The sequence below is a fragment of the Trachemys scripta genome, chromosome 23 (genome assembly GCF_013100865.1).
Source record: "Trachemys scripta elegans isolate TJP31775 chromosome 23, CAS_Tse_1.0, whole genome shotgun sequence".
Classification (NCBI taxonomy): Eukaryota; Metazoa; Chordata; order Testudines; family Emydidae; genus Trachemys; species Trachemys scripta.
The window spans coordinates 15,801,377-15,807,376 of record NC_048320.1 but is presented as its reverse complement, the minus strand read 5'-3'; positions in this window follow the sequence as shown (position 1 = coordinate 15,807,376).

Genomic DNA, 6,000 nt, shown 5'->3' with positions numbered 1-6,000 from the left:
TGCCATTTAAAAATGGAAAATAATTCAAAACATAAGCTGTGCATTTTCTGCTCTGATTCCCCTGGAGGGAAGAAATGTTCTGAGGGGGCCACCTGCCCCCCACACAGGGTCTGTTTTGTGTCACCTGTGTCACAATAGAGCAGCGCCGCATAAAAATACCACAATAAATAACACAATAAGCTGTGCTGTGCTGGAGGTATTGCCTTCTGCCTGGCCTCAGCAGCAGAGGCACACCCTACCTGAAGGCCTAGGCCACTCTAGATACATCCCCTCCTTCGATGAGCCTCTACTTAAAGGGTCTGTGCAGTTCTCGTTTGACTCTGCATCTCATTCACTTGACCCCTTGACAATCTGTGGAACAAGCGGTAGGTCTGGAACCGCTGGAAAGTTTGTCCTAGTCCTAGTCCGTGGAGTCACAGAGCAGGTGCCCAAACCTCTCCTTTCAGGAGGATGGAATTTACTTGCATTAACTTTAGATTATTACAGAGCTTTAATACATTTCAAAAGCTTACGTTTTATTAATAAGACAACTTGCAGGGGAAATGATGACGTGCAATGAAACGATTAATTGGGTTTTTTCAGTTCAAACCATGGGTCAGAATTCCATTCTGTGGCTTATTGCCCTGTGAACTCCATAGATCCTGCAAGATCCTGCTGGTGAAGGAGATGCTGTCAGAGGGTGATATACTATTTAGGATTCTCCTCTCAGGGCTGCCAGCCACAGGCAGTATTGTCTCTCCTTTACTGCCCTCCTTTCTGATATGGAAAGAAATCAGAGGGGTGTCCCAGGGAAGCCCCACCTGGAGAGCTTTCCTAGCTCAGATCATGGCATAAACAGCATGCCTGCCTCAGTTTCCCCCTTCAGGTGACCCAATAACTTCACTTCAGACTTTCTTGTCTCAGTACCAGCCCTCCTTGGGGCAGGGATATTTTAATATAGTCTAAAGAGTCTTTAACGAAAAATCCAAATAGTTAGTCCATTTCTCAGCCCAGTGCAAGCAGTCATTAAAACTCAAGACATCTCATCCCTCGCTGCCCCATGTACCACTCACTGGTGCCTTCAGCCATGCCTGGACTGTTACTCCTCTCCTGTCCTTGTACCAGGACAGCCACCCCAGCCCTTCGAACTGGAGCACAGCCACACTCTTCCCAGCAGGAGTCCCCACAGCCTCTGCTGGGAGCACCCCCGACCCCAACTCTTCCTCTGGGTCCAGCTCTCTGCTTTAGAGCTAGAAGACTATTCCCACTGGGGCTGCTCCTGCCTGCAGCCCTGGCTCTCTGGCAGGAGGACACCAATCAGCAAACCTCTCCTGCTACTCTCCTGACCCCAGGCTTCTCCTAGGAACCCACCTTCTGCATCCTTCCAGGACTCCTCCAGTCCCGTGGTCTCTGGCAGTTCTTACCTGCCCTTCCTGCCTGAACCAGTCTGCTGTGGCTTACCAGGACGCTCCCTGATCCTTGTAGCCTCCAGGCGCTGCCCCCCCTTAACTGGCCAAATGGAAGCACCTTCCCTGGCACAGGGGTGCTGGGCCTACTTCACTGACTGGGGCCAGCCATCCTGTGACAGAGGGGGTCATACTGGCTCTGTGCAATCTTCGCACACGAAAGTGAAAGAATTCTATCCTCCACCAGGGAAAAACAGTTCAACAACCATCACAGCCATGCTTCTAAAGCCCCAGATTTGTTTGCTTCGTTTAGCGTTTTGCTTTAAAGAGAGAATTTGGTGCTACCTTGACAGCTTGGAAGACCGAGGCGCATGGGCAGCAGCAGCAGGGCAAGCTCCCCAGACACCCTCTCCCTACTACGTGACTTATCCCTGTCCTGCAGGAGCCAGCTCTAGAAATGACAGGGAGTTCTGTCTCTCCTTCCACCCAGTCCTTGGTCTCGCTGCTGCGACTGCCAGCAAGGGGGAAAATTCGTGTCAGCGCCAACACAGTCAAAACCCGCTAGGATCCTACCAGCTCCTTTCCTGCAGGCTGTACAGCCAGCAGGTGACGATGACTATCCATCACTCCCAATGGCCCACATTCAAAGGAGATGCCTACAGGTGGAAGTCTCTGCTCTGTCTTGCAGTGTAATCCCCTGGTCGACCAGGTGAGGGTCCCAGGGTCTCTTTTTCAAAGAGTCAGAGGAATGGTATAACCTCTTTTCTCTCCTTTGTCCCCCCGGCAATGTCCATGGCGCACAGAGTCCATTCCCACCACTACCTGCTCCAAAGGCTCATTGACAAGCAGTGACCTAATTTATTATGGCTGCTAAGAATCAAGAGAAATAAAATCCAGGATCTGTAATTAACTGGGGTCAGGCTGGGATGATTTATGACCCGAGGAATGTGCTCACTGCTGACACTGTCCCACGACCAACGGTGTTGCTTGGGCCAGCAGGCAGCAGCCCGTGGATCCAAATTCAAGTCTGGATTTCCAGAAAATACTGTATGAGAATAGTACCAACAAGAAGGAAGAAGGCGAGGGGGTGGGCGGCAGGGGCTGTATTTAACCTACAGAGCAGGGTGCTTTCCCTGGACCTCTCATTCCAGGCTGTCAATCAGTTAAACCTCAAACCCTGATTTACCATGATTCAGGGGAGAGATGCTGCCAGAAATGGGCCCTTGCCAGGAAAATTTCATCTGTCTGGAATCTGACAGGAAAAAAGAGGCTTGGAAGTTTCAGAGGAAGCTGGGATTTGTGCCGGTTACAGCGCCGCTGTTTGTGTTCACTCAGCTGGCCTGGGTTAGTGAGTTAGGCTTGCCGAGGAAAAGCGTCAAACGTTTTTTCCATCACTCAAGAACCTTGAGCTTGATCCCAAGGCAGCAGGCTGCATCGTGTGACCTGTGACCCCAAACAGCAGGAGCCTTCAGCAGGTCTCCCCAAGCCTTTTGCTGGATATCTTAAATCAACAGCTCTGTTTTCTCTGTGGGCTTTAAACAAAAAGATTACAGAAGAGTTACTCTACTTTCTAATCCAAGGCCCTTTAACAGAAGTTAAGTACAACATGAAAATAAATTAATTCAATTTCATTTTAATTTCCTTTTAAAATATTTTACTCTGTTTTTCTTTCTAGTTCTGCCTCTCCCTCTTGGGCCCTGTCCTGCTTGCAGAATGGCACCAGGATTCAGCCAGCCTGGAGACTGGCATGCCCTAATGCCTATGGCACTTCAACAGTAAGCAAAGCCAAAGTTTAATAAGCAGCCCTACAGCTTTTTGTTCCTGGAGGGCACACATCACTGTAGCAAGAGCAGCTGCAGTGGAACTACATGATGCGCGTTGCCAGGACTTGGAAGAAAGAAACACATCTTATTGATAACTAATCAGTTTCTGCAAAGCTTATCCCAGCACACTGAGTATGGCGTGCAGGCAGAATGACCCTGGCACCCCGGCAAAAGGCCCCCCCCAGAGCACCCTTGAGAAACGTGCACTCTGTCAAAGTCTGGAAACATTTGTGTTGCATGGAGTGATATAACAAGTGTGATCTTGTTTTCTGTGTACTGCCTTTCTACAAATCTGCAGAGGTAGCTGCCATTTTGTGTGGCTGAATTGATGCAGCATGTTACCGAGGAGATCCATACACTATGCTCTCACCTACAGACTTAGCTTTTGTTCCTTCTTGCTTTGCTACCGGTATTTTCCCTTTATCAAAAATTAAAGAATTTTATTCAGGGTGAAAGTCCATGAAACTTGCTAAGGTATAAGAAAAAGTCCCCCTTCTCTCACAGCCACCTCCCCCTCCACCTTTCCCACAGCACCAGGAAAGGGTTTCAATGCAGCTTTCATGCTGTTAGATGGTTTCTTACTTTTGGACAAATTCTGTTCCAAAACACCAAATGAAGCAATAAAACCTGGAAGTGCATCCCCCAACCCAGCAACATGCCCATCCTGGGGCAGCTAAGCCAAGCTATGGGGCAGTGCATTCCATGGACTCAAACTCTCTCCTTGGGCTAAACGATGTGGGTGACTCAGCTGGTGAGAAACGACCTGGCAGCTCCGTTCAGGGCATGGGAATATTTGATGTGGCAGTAAATTCTTTATTCCTGGAGAACTCAGCAGACACTCAGAAGCACCAAATAAAGCAAAGGGCTTAGGGGCCAGAGAACTATACTGAAAGCATTGGAGAGCTAGAGGTAAAGAAGGGAACTGGCAGTGCCCTGTTGCTAGATGTACTAGGGCAAGAACTTCCCTTTAGCTGTATGGCAAATGTGAGCAGCCATGAAATACAGAATTTCTCAGGAAATAATATTAAGGGTCAGAGAGAAACTAAGAAAAAAGCCTGCACCAGGCAAGGACCAGTATATTGCCCTTCATTCCCTGCTAACCCACATTGGGTCACATTAGTCTTTTATCAGAGCATTCTCATGTGGGGAAGCATGTTTGGGGCTGGTGTTAAATGCCCCGACAGGTGACAAGACCGGTCCCTGTGTGATGAGTCACCTACAGGCTGCAGTTCTCCCTGAGGAACTGGAATCATCTGTCATATTCAAAACCTCTTTTCTAAGTCTCATCCAGAATAGGGTTAGTGTGTCCTGGACCCAGCATGGATGTGCAGGGGAGACGTGTGCTCACAGTAATGGGCATTTAGCCTGCACTCTATCTGCCTGGTGCATCTCTGGTTGATGAACCATGATGGAGGTTTCAGTGCTAGGACAGGTGAATACAGGAGGGACCCTAATGGGAGCTGCATGCATTTGGTTTCATGCTGTCTCCCCTTTAAACAGTGGTGTTCTTCCATTCAGTGCTCAGCTCCTGGCTTTGTTGGGAGCAGGATCGTGTGCAACTGGGCTTGGTATTCACCAGTGGCAGTAACCTTGGAAATGCTGTTAAATTCCAGCTGTAGGGCCAGCACCTGACTACAGTACCCGTGCCAGGCAACATGCTGCACAACATATGGGAGGTACCTGAAGACACAAGGGAGGAGGTGGAGATGCAATGAGCAACTATCCCAGGGATTAATCCCGCTTTGGCAGGGAGATGGACGGCACGAGCTGACACAGCTTTCCCTTCTCTAAAGTCTGTGACTGTCGGTGCCCTCCTGCCTTGTTCCCTCCCCAGCTCAGAGGCCTCATGCCCTGTGCCCTGTCTTCTCACTGCTGCGCTGCCAGGAGTTCCTCCACAAACACCTTTTTCAGATTTGACACCCTCTCTCCCCACTGCCTGACTGGCTCTGATGACCTGTCCTCACACCATGACACATACAGCAGATGCTGCTCAGTTTGGATCCAACCAAATGAAGTTTCTTTTCTCTCCATCTTTGCGTTAGGGGCATGTGAAGGGTTCTGATCATCTCTCAATCCCCATCCCCCACACTGCCGCCCCCAAATCCATGGGCATAGTTTGGAGGGGACAAGGGGTATTGCCCCCCCCCCAAACTGCAAGCCTTGGGCAGGCATGGAATTTGCCCCGCTCCCACACAGACCCATTGGCCTGACTGTAGCTCCCCCTCCCCCCAAATATAGAAGTCAAACTACACCTTCGCCAAATCCCACTGGCCACAGATGAGCAGCCAGAGGTGTTTCTGCTCCAGGCCTTGCCACTCAAGGTGTGAAGACAGAAATCAGAGGGAAAATCAAAAGAAAGTGAGCTGGGGAAGGGAACAGTGAAATGCTGCTTGCAGTTAGATTCCCACTGGTGGATGCAGTGTCTATAGAGCAGGGAACAGGACTGCTGAGTTCTCTTCCCAGAGCTGAGATGGGAATAATGTCTAGTGGCCAGAGTGAGGTGTGGAGGTTGGGAACCAGGGCTCCTGGGTTCTATTTCTGGCTGTACCACGGGTGTGGACTTTTTGCTACAAAGCTCCACATGGTTTAGGACATGGTTTTCCGAGAGACCAGCTTTTGCAATGTGTTGAGATCAGCTGTAGCCCTTCAATTAACACAGTCTCTTGGCTTAACTATCTGAGGACTGGTAGCACAGTGTTCTCCGAACAAGGCCCTTGTGTTTGGAATCCACGTCCCCTGCTTGCCTGCCACAGGATGGATCCAGTGACCCACAGACCAGAGAGCAAAAGCCC